The sequence below is a fragment of the Ambystoma mexicanum genome, chromosome 1q, assembly GCF_040938575.1.
Source record: "Ambystoma mexicanum isolate Mex_15411 chromosome 1q, UKY_AmexF1_1, whole genome shotgun sequence".
NCBI classification, from domain to species: Eukaryota; Metazoa; Chordata; class Amphibia; order Caudata; family Ambystomatidae; genus Ambystoma; species Ambystoma mexicanum.
Window position 1 is genome coordinate 811275741 of NC_090922.1, and position 19687 is coordinate 811295427.

Here is a 19687-nt window from a genome sequence, read left to right on the forward strand (position 1 = left end):
AACAGAGCAGAGAAACCATCGAAAGGGCCAATTTGTCAGAATAGGGATATATATAAAAAAGTTAAAGGCCTCTAGCATCCCTTTATTTGAAAAGGCGGGTTTTAAAAGCTTTTCGAAACTGGCAAAAAGATTCTAGGGCTCTGATTTCTCAGGGAATGCTATTCCACAACTTGGGTCCATAGACGGCAAATCTTCTGCCTCCTCTTGTGACACAGCAAGATCAAGGACTGTTCAGTAACAATTGATCCCCTGAACGTAGCAGCCTGGTCAGTTGATATCGATAGACACATTACAACAAGGCATTCATTGTGACACAATGAAATCAATGGCCACTTTATGTGCTATGGTCAAATATTTCTACACTGTACACAAGCTTTTAGGCATAAGGATTTTGTCAAGTGACCGAGGACACCAGGATGGAAAGTCTTGTGATGATCATAGTATACTACAGCAGAAAAAAACATGCTATAACTGCAACTTGCAAAAAATGAAATACATAGTCCGTAATAGATGTTTATTCTACTCTAAATGCCTTTTGGAAGTTTTTGTCTGCATTGTGAATTTGAGGTGTTTAAGAACAGACTACATCAGTGACTCACCTCCTGAATTTGTTATTCCTATTCCTTCTTATTTAGGGTCACTACTCAAAGTGGTACACTTGTGGAAACCCCTGTTTTTTAAAGAGAGCTCAACAAGAAAGCCAGTCACTACAGAAATAAAGAGCCGCATGGTGCTGGCGCCCCAGTCAAGGAGCTTCATTTAAAAAAAAAAAAACATTTAAAAATATTTTTTTATGGGTAGCAAGGGAGACCTCAGGGGTCGGAGTTGCGACCCCTGGCAACCCCTAAATTACGTCCCTGAAACGGAGATCATTTTCTTTTAAAAAAATACACTGCATGGAAGAGAGCATGTACGGTGGAAATTATGTGCAAAGAAGTCCCCTACGTGCAATTATCAATGGACACAACTTACTAGGCATTCCCATGGCATCCGCCTGCTTTTTGTAGGTGCTGATAAGTCATGAATCCAATGCACAACAACAGCATGAACAAGTTGCTGCTGATAAAGCATCCGGTTAAGTATTGTGAAGCAGATGGGGCGGGGAATCGGTAATCCTCTACAAGCCTCCAGTGCATAATACAAAGCAACACAAATTAAGTTTAAACATGAATTGGTTAATATTAACTCTCTTGGAGGGCGGACATGAATGTGGTATTGTGCAACATTCAGTCATGATGATTCCGAGGAAAATGAAAAGGAAGAGAGCGGTAAGCAGCATAAGCGCAGAGTTGGCAATCTCTCCCACCCTGCTTCTCCACATCCTGCCTGAACTCCTCAGGTGCCGCCTGGAGAGATTGGTAGGCTACTAAACTACACACACTGGAGTCAACACTGGTAAAAGGCTGCAGATAACAGGATGCAGGTGGACCTTTGTTCTGCCAGTGAGATAGCTCTCAAACTGAACAAAAAATAAAGAACTGGTGGACGTATGGACTAGAAGGAAAAGTGACAACTTCACGATTCCTGTGACAGACCTGAGAGGATGCAGTCATGGCTCAGCCCCTCATAGAAAAGCAAGTTATGTCAATCATACACGTGGTCCAGTGTGACACCAGATGAGCAGCACATGAAATCACAAAGAAAGAGCATCCGACATTGGGCAGAGCCCCCTGGTGTAAGCTGGGGTGGTACCATATGATGTCTGCAGTCTGACCAGTGAGGCTTCCCCTTGGTGCATAATGGTGGAACCAGAGGAGACGAGGTAGTTCCCGTATGAATGATGGTGGTGGTATCTAGGCATGTGAGGCAGTAAACGAGCACAATACGATGTTACATGAGTATGTTGTTGTCTTGTAGTTGTTACCTTGTATGGGTACAGGAGACGTGACTGGGGCCTTTGATGCTATATCTTAACATATGAGGCGTTTTCTGTGCATAAGAGTTAGCACCTACGCAAATGTTGCAGATAGGTATATGAAGGGAGTGGCGACCCAAGCACATGAGGTGGCACCTGTGCACACGATGCTATAATTGGAATATAGTAGTGTGCCTGGTGGCTACGACTGCACCAGGGTACACGATGTTGTGCCAGGTTGCATATAGCTATATTTTAGCAAACGAGGAAGAACCCAATATAACGTGGTGGACCTTATGAGGCATTAACTGGCATATTATCCTTAGCCCTGTTCACAGGTGTTCAATTTGTGATGGCCCTCCATAGCTATAAAGGGTAGAACGTAGATACCTTATGCTAGTATGTACAATAAAAAGAGCGATCTAAGGTGATAGATAACCCTGTGGTGCATAATGGCGACACCTTCAGAATATGATAGACGCTACTAGCATATGAAGTCCATAACTTTGGAATATATCATATCATGGGATCACCGTAGTTACTATACAGTTACACACTAGAAAAGCATTTAATTTGCTATATCAAGGCACTTTGGTTAGTTATGTATTTTAAAAACATTTGATTCCCAACAATGATGTAACAAATTTGTGTTTTTAATTGTTTAGGTGGTTTTATAAAGTGCAATCTTTTACCAAAAAGGGATGAATCATGGTGCTGCAGAAGGAGAGATACTGCTGCAGTGAGGTCAGACTCAAGTGATCGTAAATTAGCTCATTAAAGAAGTACCATCAATAGAGGAATATAGACACGTTTTCAAATATTTCCTGAACGATGATAGAATATCTTTCTTCTTAAGAGTTGGGGGCACATTATTGCAGGCTTGGATGGCATACCTAAAAATGTTCGGGCACCCATCCCACTAGATCGATTAAATGTAGGTGTGAGAAGAAAGGAGGGATGTTGAAGTCTGAGCTATCTACAAGAAACAAGTCAATGTATTCTTACCCATGAGTGGTTGCTGTGGTGCCCATGAGCATATTTATGAACAAGGCACATGCTTTTGAAAATAACCCACTGTTTAACAAACAGGCAGTGAGTGCAGGAGAGACAGGGTCGTATTTCCGAAAACCCATTACAACCCGGGCAGCTGTACTCTCTGGAATCTGGACAGATTTTCTGAAGATACAGAGATGACAGTTTCCAGAGTTGGAAGAAACCGGATTTGGAAACTGAGATACCCGTTTTGTCAAAGTCAGATATGAATCAAATGAAATGCCATGGTTGCTTTTTACATAAGAGCACAGAACTGGACACTCGATGAGTTATAGACAGATTTTCTTTAAAGTAGGTAGCCTCCATCCACTCTTTAACTTCCACTAGGCAGTTCCTAAGAATCGGATAAAAAGTGTCTTCATCTCCAAACAGTTTTATAAACAGCTGTTCGTCAGCATAATTGAAGACGAAGAATCCATAGTTGTTGATGATATTTCCCCGACCATATAATGATTCAAATGCAAAGGAGAAAGGGCTGGTCCCTGAGGAACACCACAGGTTAAGACTTTCTTACTGCAGAGGAAATTGCCAGATTTAACACTTGGCCAGTGATTTGGCAAGAAGGATTTCATCCACTTCAAAATGTGATCCCTTATTCCCTGCTGCTCAGGACGAGCCAGTAGGATATGCATCAAAAGCTGCTCGGGTCTTCTCACTCACTTTGCTGAGAAGGGGATGCATGATGGGGTGATGGTTGGCCAGGTGGTTGGTCCGTGGTGAGTGTTGATTTCTTCAACAGAGGGAGGATATGCCCCTTTTTCAAAACATCTGTGAAGGGGGTGATGATGATGTTGAAAAGTGGGGTGAGGGCATCACCTCTGATGACTGTCACAACGGAGGGGGGAGAACGTCATTTTTGTATGTGGTGTGCTTTATGTCTGCGAGAGTTTGGGTCACTCATGTCTTCTGAAGTAATTATCCTGAATTCTGTCCTTCTTTGCATGTTGCAGGTTGGTATGTATGGGACATCTGCAGTGTATTTGGAGTGGCCAATGTGGTTTCTTATCTCAGGGGTCTGCAAAGTGCAGCTTTCCAGATGTTTGGACTACACATACCATAATAAGTCACCATTGACTATGCTAGTTAGAGATGATGGGATTTGTAGTCCAAAACATCTGGGGAGCCAAAGGTTGCAGACCTCTGCATTATCTTGTCTGTCATGTCTCTGAAGAAATTGTTGAGGTGCTGCATTTGACAGTGGATTCCAGTATTGTAGGGTCGGTCATGGGTTGATGCACTGATTCTGTGCTTCAAAAATTACCATTTGCTTTTGTGGGAATTCCATGCTAGTGGTTTTGTAATAGTTTCCTTTGGCTGTGGTAATGAATTTCCTGCATGCTGAACGGAGGGGGTCTTTCTGTGGAGGTCTTCTTGCTGGTAGGAGTTTCGCAAGAAATGTTGTTTTTCTACAGATGGCGTGCTTGATGTCGATGAGTCCATGTGTATACTATGCTGCAGGGGGGATTATGGTTGTTGATTTGAAGATTCAGTGGTGCATGGGAGTTAGGGGTCTCAGTAAGGGTATGGCTGAGTGCGTTGAACTGGGTGTTGCATTTTCCTTGGGCTTGGACAAGGAGGACTAGTTGATGAGGTTTCCTTCCAGGGCGTGCATTACGACGTTTTTGAGGAGCTGTGGGGTATCTTGCTTGGTTTGGGATGGACCGCAGTGGGGTTTGTAATGCATTATTTTATTTGGAATGGACTTCAACAACGTATCACTGCGGCTTTTCATACCAAAAGTAGTCTATATCGACATATAGTTAATCTATGCTGAAATTGGTTGTATAAATGTTTTTTATTCAAAATGTTACTGTAAAGGTGTGATGTAAAAGTTAACCGGGTGCATTTTCCACTGTGACCGCTAGCTCTATATGTTTATGTAACGCAACCAGAAATCTTTTGGTCAATGGTCTGATTTAAAAGTAAATTGATTTGAAAAGAAAGCATTCTATTTTTTTATTATTTGTTGTTAATTTTATTTTCATGGGTAATTGTTGTGTAATATATTTTATGGTGTAGTAGGTGCTTTGGAGGGCAGTAAAGAGGCTGTTTGTCTGGAAGGAGCTGTTCGCTCACCAGATATCCCGGTGGCGTCTGGAAGGCTCTGAGATCTGGAACCCTGGATGCGTAGTTGCCCAGTGCTGAATAATGAATCTTAGTTATATGTAGGGTGAGCTATCAGTCCTGCGTTTCTTGTGCAGGGCGCTTGGCGTTTGTTGGCGAGCTGACCGAGTTGCTTCACTGGTGCAGTTCGCCTTCCTTGGTCCTAGGCCTGCTGTGACCCTGAATCTGCTGGTAGGCAGGTAGGTTTGTAAATTGTAAGTCTTTGTTCTGTTTATGGTAACCTGTGTTTTCTTCTTTTTCTCCTCACAGGCCGCTGTGGTACTGCGAGTGGATGAGAGCGCGATGAAAAACAGGCCCCCGGAATCCGTTAGGTAAGTACAGCGCTGTGCGGTTCTTTAATATTGAAAGCGAACCTGAATATGTCTCTTTTCCTTTGCAGATGTTGCTGTGGTGCTCCGGATGGAAGCGTGGTGTAGCGCGATGGAATTCAGGTAATGTTTTGGAAGCGTGCGTTCTAATATTGTTTTTCCCTTTCTCGTTATTGCAGGTCGCAATGTTCGAACAGCAGCTGTGGTAGCGGTTCGCCGGAAGTCCTTAAGCTAGTACTCACAGGTGAGTGATGTTTCTTCTTCTCTCGGTTTCCACAGATTGCAGCCTAGATGAGATGCTGAGTGCTAGATGGTGTTTTCTCAGGTAACACAGAATAATCTTGTTCTTGCAGGATTACAGGAAGATGCTGAAAACCAGGAGCTGGACACGGTGAGTGTCACGCTGCGGGTTGCAGAATAACTCAAAGCGTTTTCTGCAGTCAGTGTGTGGTTTATATAGCCCAGGTAAAGTAGTACCAGGGAAAGTAGTTCCAGGCATGCCACACCCAAAACACTAGACCGCATGGCTTGGTTCTTAGAACTAGACTGTGTGGGTGCTTTCATGTTGGATTTAAAGGCCCATGTACATAAATGGGACCTAGTTTGAACAGCCCTTCCTTCCTACATATGAGCCTGGTGCCAAAGGCAAAGGCCAAAGGCACCAGGACTGGCTCGAGGAGCCCTTTTGCAGTGGTTTTAAGGCCCTCAGGGTTCTGGTGGGAGCTTGCTTGTGGCACAACTTGCGCCCCCTCACAGTGGTCATGACAGGAGCCCTGTAATGTGAGCACTGGAGCGTAGCACACCTGGCATCTATAAAAACAGCAAAGCACGGTGGAAGTGCCTTCAGGGCAATCTGGACAGGTCAGGAGTCAGGAGCTGAGTTTGGGTTAGAAAGGAGTGGAGTGATTTAGTTTCGGGATGTGACTATGACTGATTTTTAGGGGGAGAGTGATGTGCGCCTTCCTTTCTCCTCCCTCCTTCTGTGGGCGCATTGTAATCTCTCCAACAGCTTACTGGGGGACTGTATATCTCTAGCCTCTGGTCTGATTCCTGAATCTAATTCGAACTAGCTGTTTTTTTTGACTATTTTATTTGGGGCTTTCCCTGATGACATATGTGGCGGAGTGAGGGGGAAGTGACTGTGGGCCTAGAGCCTTTCAAGCTCCCCTCCTTTCATTCTTGCTGCCTGTACCGTTTAGAAGTCCTTGGCTTGATGGTCGTGTGGGATAAGGAGCAGAACTGAAGTGAAAGTAGTGAAATTGGTCATTCAAAGAGATCGATAATAAGACTGCAAAACTTTTTTCCGTTAAATTCAGAGTAATTTATACATGGTATAAAACCATTTTAGTCTCTGTATAGTATAGCATTTTTTTGGGCAAATGGGAATATTGAAAGCAATCACTGACCCGAATCATGTAACTAGCAAGAAACTAAAAGGAAATTTGAGTCTCATAAATATTCCCTTGATGTTGATCTGTCAATTGAAAGAAAGAATTCTGAGAAACAACGAGGCATTACAAATGATTTTTAAACAGTGGGGCTTCTCATTCTTGTTAGGGTAATGACGAGAGCGGTGATGAGACTGCTACCACGATGCCACCTAATACAACTTCGGATCTTATAGCTGATACAGATAACTCTTTCAATAACACATGCACCCAGGAAATTGTGAACGATACAGAAGCTTAGTAATTGAATCCCATATTGACATTGTTCTTGGCATCCTCATATTTACCAACCAACTTGCCTTTTAAACATACTATCCATCCCAACTCGACAAAAGAACTCAAAGGGTCTGTGATGTTAATAAGGAAGATGTTCTGTATAAGGAACAAAAAGCAAAAAAGGAGGGCCTCTCGTGTAATATCACAAAGGGTTTTGACTTCCTAAGAGTTTGAAACAAGCTGTCTTTGGATCTTTGACCATCATTGATGATATAATCCGTACACTAAAAACGAAAAGTAGGTGTAATTATTCAAGCTGCCTTCCCACCCAGAAATGCTCCTGCAAATTTGGCTACAACATCAATCCAGTTGATTAACCTCCAGTGGGTGGTAACATTTTGCAAAAAGGCACATAGTTGAAGTAAGGTACAACTCAATTTGAATCTTTACCCCCTAACACATCAGAAACAAAATCCTCACTTATAATAATAAAGTAACACAGTGGTTTAATCCAAGGCTCAAAGGTCCAAATATTAATACACAAAACATTCTAATGGCCAGACGACTAGTATGGGTCGTAATCATGAGAACAACTATTTCAGCGGATTGTATAGTGGTAACATTTGCTGAAACTAGACTAACATTTTTATTGTTATATTTGAATTTGGCTTTCAACCCTGATACCCTGAAGACTAAAGTTGTACCATTCTTCTGATCTCTATCCTAACCCTGCCCTGAACACTAATTGTTGCAATAAGTGTTTTTTAATTATATACACATAGTACTTTTAATTCAGGTACATTATTGTCTACCTTGGAGGGAAATAAATGTAATCAAATTGCACCTAAGAACAGGTTGAGCACGTTATCCCAAAAAGTAGCAGTTCTAAAGAATCAATTGAACACTAAATAAAGAGCGATACTTTCTGAGAACAGATTTGAAATTCTCTCCTTTATGTAAGAAATAGATTGACATTAATTTGATCCCGCTTGGGAATGTCTTCCTCCCCTTTAAATAACTCTGAAAACATTAAAGAGGGTGTTTTTGGGCACTCAGGGTTACCATCCACTTTACAGTTTTTTTGTGTGGAATATTGCTGGTTATAGAGGAAAACGTGATTACCCTGAGATGGTTGCAATATTGTGAATATATGATGTTATACTTTTACAAGAGACCTGGGCAAATAATGAGTTATACTTTGATGGTTTTTGAATTTTGAAATTATGTCGACGAAGAAAAGATGGGGTAGACACATTAGGGGTATGGCCATTTTATTAGAGTTGCCCTTGCCGGAAAAATGCCTGTTGTTTATACTAAGTCCTCGTATTTGCAATTTCACTCATTATCAACTGAGAAAGGAAATTTACTTTTGTATGAAGGTAATTTTTACAACAGTCCACAGCCAGGATCAGCTAATACAGCTTTGATGGTGGAGGGCGCAATGGATCCAAATAGGGAGTAATTGTGCTGGTTTATCATTGGGGGAGACTTTAATTTAAAGATTGGGAATGTGTTTCATGAAGCAAAGAATCAAGCACAGTATATACCAGCTCCTGAAATGACTGATCCACAGATGTGTGCCAGCGCTTTGTATTATATACCTGGCTAACGGAATGGGATGTAAGGATGGTAACTGGAAGGCACCCAAATGATAAGAGCAGTTAGGTTGACATTTGAAGGTCACCAAGGTAAATCTTTGATAGACTATACCTCTGTATACGTTTATAGTGGGAATATGATTTTGAACTTCAATGTGGTATCCAATTTGTGCAGTGATCATTATGCACTAGCACGGGAAATTGATTGCTCTTTTTTTTATCTTTACCCTCTCTACATTTACCTCAAACTGACAATGTTTCTTTATCAACCTCTAAGAAAGTAATAATATGGAATATGGTTCATAGTACTGCAGTACAAGAGGAAATTATTCTATCCAATCTACCTTTGATTATTGTTTTATTAGGAACTACAATTACATCTGAGGCAGCTATGAAGACTTATAATTAAGTCTCCCTGTTTTCCATTGTCTTGCACATGAATACAGACATAAAGCAATCTGTTTTCTCTCTGTATTTATAAAAATGGAAAAAACAGAAAAACAAGTTTCTGCTTGGTTCCACATGCTGTCAAGAAGGCCAATCATTTTGAAAAACTGGCAGCTTGGTGAGTGTAAAACAATGAACTCATATACCATTTGAAGCTGTTTACATTTCTGCTGAGAACCATCCCAGACCTGCAGCAGTCACAGAAGTAGCCATTGTTTTCAAAGTAAACACGCAGTTGGATTTGACGTGTAAGAATCCAGCAGCATTTGTCTACTATATGTCTGTGGGTGTACATGTTTCTTCCTGAAAACACACACTGTGGAAAAATACCAGTTGAATCTTTTTTTTTAAATATAAAAAAACAAATGTTGGTTAATACAGAACACCCCAGTTGCTCAATGTACACATTTCCACATATACAGAATTAATAATGTTTATATACATATTTTTATATCAATGTCTCAGACAATGATATTCTATCCTGGCCAAAGGAAAAAACATGATAGAGTGCCCACATTTGTTATAGGCGAGGCTATGACAATGACTGATGCTTATGATTATTTAGGCTTAACCTTTGCTTCTAGTTTTAGTGGGGTCAAGCATTGCGATAAACAATCATGCAGAATGCTTCTAGCAATCATGAGGATATTTCGATATACAAGCCTTATTCAATTGAATTGTTAAAGGTATATGAAACTCAAGCCAAAGCTATTGCAAGATATGATGCCTGTATTTGGGGACACTCAAATATGTCAGCCATACAGATTCAAGAGAATACCTTTTTTAAGAAGATTTTGGGCTTCTCAGTCTCAGCCCAAAATTACACGGTACATAGAGAATTAGATATGACATTTCTTGAAGACGAATTACGAATGGAACTTGTTCTACTCTGGTTTAGAATACGGCATAACAATAGAACAACCTTAACTAAATATATTTTGACCCACATTATGCCAACGGAGAGTAATTCTTTATCGAATTGCAGGTGTATGGGGATAATGCAGGTAATTGTTGATAAAATTCAAAATGTATTCCTCATCAATCTGAAAGAGAAGATAGAGATTATGAAACACTGTAATCGCTCGCATGATATTTCGATGACAAACTAATTTATTCAGAAATGCTCTTTTATTACCGGAGCATGTTTTAATATTTTACCTTTAACAGTGGTCATATCTAAATGGTCCACATCATTACTTTCTGGTACAAATTGTTGAGTTTGCTATGCTTCAACTGAAGATTTAGTACATTTCCTATTCTTTTGTCCTGCCTGTTTAGTGATTAGGAAAAAAAAACAAAATTCCCTTCACTTAGTTTGAATTTTACCCAATGTAGACAAGCCATGTACTGTATATTACTGGATGAAAAACTGTTGGTAGCATGGATGTTGGTCCTATCTAGGGGCAGCCTTACGAATTAGAAGCTATTTATTACAAGCAATGTAGTGCTCGTGGATATTTTATGAACATTTTATCTTATTGTAAATGCTTGTACTGTACAGTTTTATGGATCTTTTTTATCCAAAGTAAACTTTGTTGAATGACTAACAGTGAAACTTCTTGTTATTGATTTCTAACAGGTAATAAACAGTAACTTTAACCCCAGTCCCCAACCTGCTTACCCTCCCCTTCGCTCCCTATCTCCCCCCCACTCCCCCTTCAGTGGCAGCGGATGATGGGGGGCACCCCTTTCTTATCCGTACTAATAGAAGAGGTGTAGCAGTTTTAGTCTTTGGGGCACCATAGGGCTCTGTACTCCTCCTTGGGGAAGCGCAACACCTCCTTCCAAAGTGTATCAACTGATTGTTCATCGCATAGATGGTCGACTCTAGAGCCCCAAAGTCCCACACTTTCCCAATCCAGTCCTGGAGTGTGTGAATGGATGCCTCTTTCCAATGCTGGGCTGTTAGCAACACGGTTGACAGGATAAGCATTGTCTGAGCTTTTTGCTGCCCCACTGTTCCCCCTTCCATTTCTTCCCTTCCCAGCCCCAGCAACATGACCTCTGGCAGTGCCCCCTCCTCCTCCCCAAATACCAGGGCTTGGGCCTCTAGCACCTCCTTCCAGAATGGCTTAATCCTCAGACAGGTCCGCCATATGTGGGCCAGGATCCCTCTTCCCCGCAGCCCCTCCAACACTCCCTCGAGGCCTCCAGGTAGATCCTAAGAAGGCACTCTTGGGTAAAGTGCCATTTAAAGACCACGTTATACCAAAATTCCTGTACTTGGGCAGATCTGGCCACCTTGGGGATACCTTTCCACAGCCCTTCCCATGTCTCTGTGTCTAACTCTCTCCCCAGCGTCCTCTCACAGCCACCCATGTAGGCCCAGGGCTGACGCTGCAAGGCTTAGTCCAGTAGTTTATATAGGCTTGAGATCAGGCCTTTCGCCCTGTCATGAGTCATCAAGAATCTTTCAGACGGAGTGAGTTGGCGCGTGGCGGCCAGTTTGACCACCGGGTTGAGTAGCCAGTGCTGCAACAGAAAATGCCAAAGTCTTTCCTTCTCTCCTATTGCAAAGGACTCCTTGCATTCCATGAACAACCTAATAGAGGGGTCTGGAACATGTCCCTTAGCTTCCAGCAACCCCCGCCCCCCCTCGCCAGTGGGGTGGAGAATTCCCCTAATCCCCCATGGGTTGGATCGGGCTTCCTCACTGCGCTTTGTCGCTCTGGCATATTTGTGGGAAATATTTCAGCCCCTCCAATTTAAAACATCATCAGCCGCCACTGTTCATAACGATTAGTATGCACAAATAAAGTGATCTAAAGCCTTTAAGGGTAGTTTGGTTGTAGAAGGACACAGCTAGCAAAAGATAATATTCAATGCTGCATAGGCAAGATTAATGCCCCCCAGAGAATAAATTAGGTTTAATTCACAACAGGCAGCATAAGTGCATGGGCAGAAGTGAAAGCTTCTCTTAAACAGAATAGACACAGAATGTATAGATACACCTAAACGTACACAGTCCCCTCGCGCCTCTCTACTCTTACTGACCTCACTTACCTCACCCAGCTTTATTTGAATATTTTGCAGCGTTTTCTTTCCATGCAGGAGACTCACTTACACCCAGGACATAGCCTCTTCAATGTTAATGCTTGAATGATGCCCAAGTAATTTCTTCTTTCAACGTGGACCTCGGATTCTGAGACAAGTTGTAGTTTCCACGGGTATTTTGGGCCCTAAGCATAGTATTCCATGTGAGTTACTCAAGCCCAAAGCTTTAAATATAACATTTACCCTTGGATACAGCATATGAACTGCTGTTTTGAGCTAGTCTGGGCCAATTATTTCAAACCAAGGATCTCTGGCTGCATTATTTCAGACTAAGTGTTTGTCTTTGACATTTGAGTGCAACCTGAAGTCACACATTTACATTCTGACAGGGTGGAATTGGCCTTCCATCCTTCATAAACTTGATAAACTGGGTACCTGAGTGCATGAATACCTGAGTACCTGTCATAATGCCTGCCCCCGGAAGACCAGACGAGGCCCAGCAGCCCCGGAAGCAGGCATCATGCCACTTGGAGCATGCCCAAAAGCCCCAGTTAGGGGCTGCTTGGGTACAGTCCTGGCGCCTAGGGCGCCAGTCTCATAAAGATAAAGTCAGTCCTGGCGCCATGGGCGCCAGGCTCATTATTGATAACTTACCTAAAGCAGACCATGCTGCATACTCACCTGAGGCAGACCATGCTGCATGAAGACTCAAGCCAAATGAGGCTTAGGAGGGACTATTTTACTGAAGGGACTATTTTGTTACTTGGGTGGGGCTGTGGAAGAATACTTACCTGGATCTTCTTCCAAGGCTATTTAAACCACGCCCGGACAGCCACACGTGCTTCGCGTTATTCTGCTTGCTGCAGCGTAACGCTCACCGTGTTTTCAGCAGCTCCAGTCTTCAGCCACGCCCGCTTCAGTCCTGGGAATCCTGAAACAAGAAGACAAAAAGGATAAAGGTTAGAACAGGAGTTTTAACTTTAATCCTTACCTGAATCCTGATCCATTTCACCACGGAACTGAAAGACAGAAGTCTTTGAAGCATCGCTTCGCATTTCTACGGCGCCGCGCTGAACTCACCTGCTTGGTGGTACTTCAGCATTCCATCACGCTCTCTCCATCTCGCGGCCGCCCTCCGACACCTAAGGAGACAAAGACAGCAAGGTGAGCAAGGGGACTCTCAAGGCCATACAAGCTACCCCCAAGGACTTACCTGATTTACCACGGGAGGTACTCACCTCATTTCGGGTCAGCGCAGTCAACTCCGCTTCATCGCCGTACCCCGGCCCCTAAGGGGAGAAAGCAAGGACAATACCAGTTACCCTCCACAAACTTACCTGATTTACCACGGGGGTCTCACTCATCTCGGGTCGGCACAGTCAACTATGCTTCATTGCCGTACCCCGGCCCCTAAGGGGAAAAACACAATAGACTTACCTGAATCTTACCGAGTGCCATTTGGAAATCTTCGAGAGGATTAATCGGCAACCTGCAAGGAATCGGACAGAGTGAAGAGCAGATATTTGAACTCTTATGAACAATTGGACTTTAGAGTCAATACTGGAACTCACCAATTCCTTCACGCCAGTGAAGTAACTGGTCATCAAAGGGCCCCTGCGGTCGACGCAGGATGGAGAGCTCATCCTTCCAAACCATCAGGTGAGACTAAGGAGGGGACATCAAGAGTGATTAGTGGGAAGACAACGGGAGTGGGGAAGGTGGGTTGACACTCAATTCCACGGGTGGTTAATTCCTCTTCTCCTTTGCAGAAGAATATTCTTGCGAGCCAGACAAACTAGGCTGAGCGGGCCAGTCCAGTCAGTCATCTCGGCGCTACACGTCACGCTGGTGGAAATAACAGCGGCCCAGTTCCGGTCGACGCCCCCATGGGAACCAGGTGAGCGTAACAGTACCGTGCCGTCTCTACCAACAACCAAACTATGGAACTCAATGCCCAGGTGACTCGGCACAGAGGGCAGTCATCTAGTCTTCAGAACATTTCTCAAAACAAGGCTGTTCACTAACTGCAAAATACAAACCTGCACAGCAACCTGTAAAGACTGGACAAGGAGCAATTTCAACCTCTATTTTACAGCCTCTAACCCCAGGCTGACCCATTCTGGTCAACCGCAGTGAAATGTGCAATACAGATGCGCGCAAACATCTTCCCAACCTTTTCTCCCCAACACACACAGGACACTGGCACCACCCCACAATCATTATAAAATGGAACCCAGAACAGTAACACCACCTCAACAAAATGGATAACACCACAACCTGAACTCTACTGATTCAGTCTATCCCTAAAATTCTAATGGGACTTTTCAGGAGCCCCAAACCACCTCCCATTCCACATCCTTTCAATCTACTATCCCCTTAAAACTACACATGACAATAACACACAACACACACATCAGATGTTTGACCGTGAGTAGCATTCCAACCACAGGAACATCGGGAAGCAGCTCAGAGCTAATCACACATCCCGCTACCTCTTTAGCTCCATGCAAGAACAGCAGGTGTCCACAAACTTGTGGAACACTCCCGTCCCCTGCACACTGTATTGTTGCAAAAACAACCACATTCTTATACAGTGTTGTATAGTAAAATTTTATGAGAAAATGAGTAGAAAAAACAATGATTCAATTGTACATTAAGATAAATTCGTAACGAAATCATTAAACGCAAAATAAATTTGTCATTTGAAATTTACAGTTCAAGAAATAGTTATTACCTCAAAGTCTTAACAAACCAATCAATCAAATTCGAATATATAAATCATAAGTAGACATTTGCACTGTGCACTAACACATAGTCCAACTTTCGCAGTGATGTGTGTTGTTTTTAAAGTGCCAAATGCTTTAAAGTGCAATTTTCTTTACGTGTTTCGGGGAATGTAGATCCCCTTCTTCAGAAGATGTCTACCAGACCTTTTCTTTTTCAATACATCTGCATAAAGCAATACATAAATAAAAATATTATCATATTAGTAATCTTAATATGTTGTGATTCCTGTCTGTCATGACTGGATCGTTCCTCATGTATAATCACCTGTTAGTTAATTCTCTTATTCATAATTATAGACTCTAATGCCGTCTTGGTTTGCATTTTCATGTCAATCCTGAAGAATAAAAGAGACTATAAGTAAGTCCCCTCCTAATAAACCGCCAACCTAGTCTAGGGTCTCAATAATAAAAAATAGAAAAAAAGTACCAATGGTTACATGATTTGTAAATTGGTCGTAGCCCAAAAAGGAGTATAGAGTTTAATAAGTTATGAGTATTCTGTAACCTGTAAGTGGCCATATCAGTACATTCAGAACCGTGTATATCCCTGCAGATGAGAAAGAGATACCTTGATAAGGTATATTTAAAAAATATCAGTTTGAAGTCTAGATATTATATATACTAATTGACAACAATCGTCTGTAGTGAGATTTAAAATATAGGTATTATGTTACTCTAATATATATGCTAATTGTTGTTTCAAAAACTCATTTGATTAATTATGGTAGCAGCTAGCTTACCTGTAGGGACTCTCACTACAGATGATTGTTGACATTTAATATATATACTATCTAGACTTCAAACCAATATTTTTTAAATATACCTTATTACAGATGGCGGTCACTAACTAGGAGATATACCGGATTTTATCTGGAGCTCTTCAAATAATATCTGTTTAAACCACGCCATGCATATATGGTAAGAGGTGTTGACAATTCACGTTATCTTGATCACTCTGTGACTATTTATTTTTATGTATGCTATACAAGAATAGCCATAGGGTATCTCTTTCTCATCTGCAGGGATATACACGGTTCTGAATGTACTGATATGGCCACTTACAGGTTACAGAATACTCATAACTTATTTAACTCTATACTCCTTTTTGGGATACGACCAATTTACAAATCAGGTAACCATTGGTACTTTTTTACTATTTTTTATTATTGAGACCCTAGACTAGGTTGGCGGTTTAATAGGAGGGGACTTACTCATAGTCTCTTTTATTCTTCAGGATTGACATGAAAATGCAAACCAAGACGGCATTAGAGTCTATAATTACGAATAAGAGAATTACCTAACAGGTGATTATAAATGAGGAATGATCCAGTCATGACAGACAGGAATCACAACATATTAAGATTACTAATATGATAATATTTTTATTTATGTATTGCTTTATGCAGATGTATTGAAAAAGAAAAGGTCTGGTAGACATCTTTTGAAGAAGGGGATCTACATTCCCCGAAACGCGTAAAGAAAAGTGCACTTTAAAGCATTTGGCACTTTAAAAAAAACACACATCACTGCGAAAGTTGGACTATGTGTTAGTGCACAGTGCAAATGTCTACTTATGATTTATATATTGGAATTTGATTGATTTGTTTGTTAAGACTTTGAGGTAATAACTATTTCTTGAACTGTAAATTTCAAATGACAAATTAATTTTGCATTTAATGATTTCGTTACGAATGTATCTTAATGTACAATTGAATCATTATTTTTTCTACTCATTTTCTCATACAATGTTACTATACAACACTGTATGAGAATTTGGTTGTTTTTGCAACAATAGGATGTGCAGGGGACGGGAGTGTTCCACAAGTTTGTGGACACCTGCTGTTCTTGCATAGTTTGATACAACCTAGTGGCAGGGTTGATATTCTCCCCCATACCCCACTAAGTACCTTAATACTTTTACTTTACATTAAAGAAGTGTGCTCTTGGCTAAATAATTAGTAACCTCTTTAGCTCCATCACATACTGTGCTCCGACAGTGGCTCCCCGTTTCCCAGGGCTGTCATCTAGTAAATCCCAAGTTTTTTCTTCTAGCTAGAACACTTACTTAATTACCAATGCTACAAACCACAAGCAACCATTCCATCACTCGGGACCCTGGCACTTCTGGACCACACTCATCAATGCCACATGATTAGTACCTATCTCTCCCTTATAACCCTGTTTTGTTTTGGCAAAACCACCCACCACAAGGCCCCCACAAATTTCAGAGATGCCCTATACAAGAGTACTTTACGTTATACTACATTACCATCCATTTGGATGATGATAATAACACTTATTGCAACACGTAGAAGAGAGATATCAGTAATGAAGAACGAGATAGGAGTGAGATATTATTATTTATAACATGGGCCATGGCTAGATGTTATTGATTTGGTTTAAAGCGCTGAGGGAGCACCTTAAGGAAGGCAGTTGAACTGTGATGTTGGAGGAGTTGTAATATGCAAGTTTGGATGGGGTATGAATCAGGGTGCTGTGGGATGGACCATGAAGGTACCTGATGAAAGGAAAGAGTGGAGTGTGGGGGCCGGGGACGGAGGGTGATTTCAGACTATTAATTTCCTTTCTTATGTAATTTTTCATTCATTGTTTTAAAGCTACTAGAGCAACACATGATAAAATGTGTTCAATAAAAAAACACAGTAAAAACACTTGTTTACCTACATGCCCTTGCAAGTTTTTTTAGGGCTTTTTTACAACTTTTGAACAAGTTCACTTTTTAGGGGCATATTAATTTGATTCAAAACTTGTATTGCCTTAAATCAATTCTGAAGTTATAAAATGTCACTTGCTTAACTAGCTTGGCAAAATATGTTTACCTACACTATTTTGGCATGTTGAACCTTATTTGATGTGCCACTCCCCTGCCCCCTTATTCTATTTTTTACCTCCTGGTTTGCCCCGCTCCCGCCCGCAAATATTGATTTCTAGAGAGTAGTTTGGCTTTTCTTATAGGTTTGGAGCTAGAAATCCCCAAATACAAAGTGCAATTGGCTAAAAAGCAGAGACTGTTGACTTGGTACATATTTTCCTTCCACTACCAAGTGCAGAATACATGCGAGTACTAACCCCACATCACGAATTCAATTGCCTAAATATGTATATGAATGTAGGTGCTTACAATGAAATGCGTAACGTTAGTAATTACAGCATAGTGCAGGCATCGATTAACATCGGTGTCCTGTTCTGTCCGGTCACTGCTCTCTAGGTCAGCCATGCAGGTCCAGTCAACATAGCCCAACATGTAAGGGGCGTGGGGGCTGGAGCCTGGTCAGTTCAATGGTGTTCCGTCACTGCACCCCACCCATCCTCTCTCACCACTGGCCCCCAGAAGGTATGTACACAATCCAGTCGGAGCCTTCCAAAAGCGAGTTTTTTGGATGGCGGCCCTGCGCTAAATAAACATCACATCAAGTAATTTTGTTTTAGCTTTGGTGTGAGAGACTCTACCTGAACTCGCCGTCCTATCCCGAAGTTCGCCAGCTGGATGCCCGCCGTATTCACACCGTGTCCTCCTGCCTACGCGAGCCTGGTCTTCTGTACGGACGCTTCCTGCTGCGACCGGGCCTTATCTTGGCAGACCCTCGTCTGATTGGCGGAGGCGATAAGAGAGGGCGCGGAAGGGTGGAGTTCAGAAAGTGGCGGAAAAGGCCATCATTGGAGAAGTGTCTGTTCCCTGCAGAACCGCTCTCTGGGGGTACCTCTTATTAATCATTCACTTGCAGAATTTGGACTGGACATCGAGTGGAGCACAGAAGAATGTGCAGAAATGTTTAGATTTTTCTAAGCGATTGCGACGGAAAAAATATGTGCATGTGTGCAGGGTGAATATCAGAACATGCCAACACGTTTAAGTTAGGTATATAACATTTAACCCGTAAAACATGCTTGAAATGTTATCAGTGGGGTCATTTCTTTCCCTTTTTGCGCGTTACTGAAAAGGCAAAACATTGAAATAATTCTGCCGAGATCATGTTATTCTGCGATTAAGACTTCCGGGGCCACTTTACAGAAACTTGGCACCGGTTCAAGTGCAAAGTTGCACAGTATCAGCAGGATACGCTCCCCTATATCTAAAAGACTGGAGCATATTAGAAGACTATTCCACCATGACAAGAGCAGTTGGGCGTTGGTTAAGCACCAGGACAAAAATTGTCCTACAGCAAAACCGATAGTTTTTCAATGCATTTTTGCACCAGTGCAAAATTTACCCTCGTGCTAATATCATTCCGTATGCTGGGCAGCGTTTGGGGTGGTTTCTTTTAACCGTAGCGCAGTACTGCGAGTTGCAGTCTGCGCCTCCATTGGGATTAGTCTGTGGTCATATAATCAAAATCGCACAATGAGACATCCTTGTAGACGTACAACTAATTCACTTGTTCCAGTAAACCCAGTGCAAATAAAGGTGCATCTGCTCTTAAGCCTTAAGTACCACTGTTGATTTCTAGAGGCTTCCTTCCAAAGACAAAAAAAACCTGCCTATTGCGGGGACAACACGATGGGTGCGCCGCGGGGCAGCCAAATGGCAGGAGTGGCGGTTGGTGCTGGAGGGCGCCGGCAAGAGCTGGTGTTATTGGCTTCTCAGACGTTGGCCTAGTGGCGTGTGGAGCGGCGGCACGAAAATCCAGCATAAAGGGAGGCCAGAGTGAGAAGGTAACATTGTTCTCTGTCTTACCTGGGAGGTTCATGCTGACGCGGTGCCGCCGCGTGTGCCCATGCCATCCCAGCCGACTGCTGGCCTCTGTGGATTGATCATCACCCCTTTTCCTTTGCTGCTGCTCCTCTCTCTGGTCATGATTCGTGGACGGACTCGGCATTCCTTCTTCATTCGTGGATC

At 42.2% G+C, this 19687-nt stretch overlaps 1 protein-coding gene across 1 annotated transcript in view; it reads right to left on the reverse strand.

The window, feature by feature from the left end:
- The window catches only part of LOC138558839 (cysteine-rich secretory protein LCCL domain-containing 2-like), a 446647-nt gene extending 428263 nt beyond the window's left edge, over positions 1-18384 (reverse strand). The window contains exon 1 of the mRNA XM_069642676.1: positions 18301-18384. The gene's annotated coding sequence lies outside the window, so the exon portion shown is untranslated. The remainder of the gene's footprint in view (positions 1-18300) is intronic.
- Between the last annotated feature and the right edge of the window lie 1303 nt (positions 18385-19687).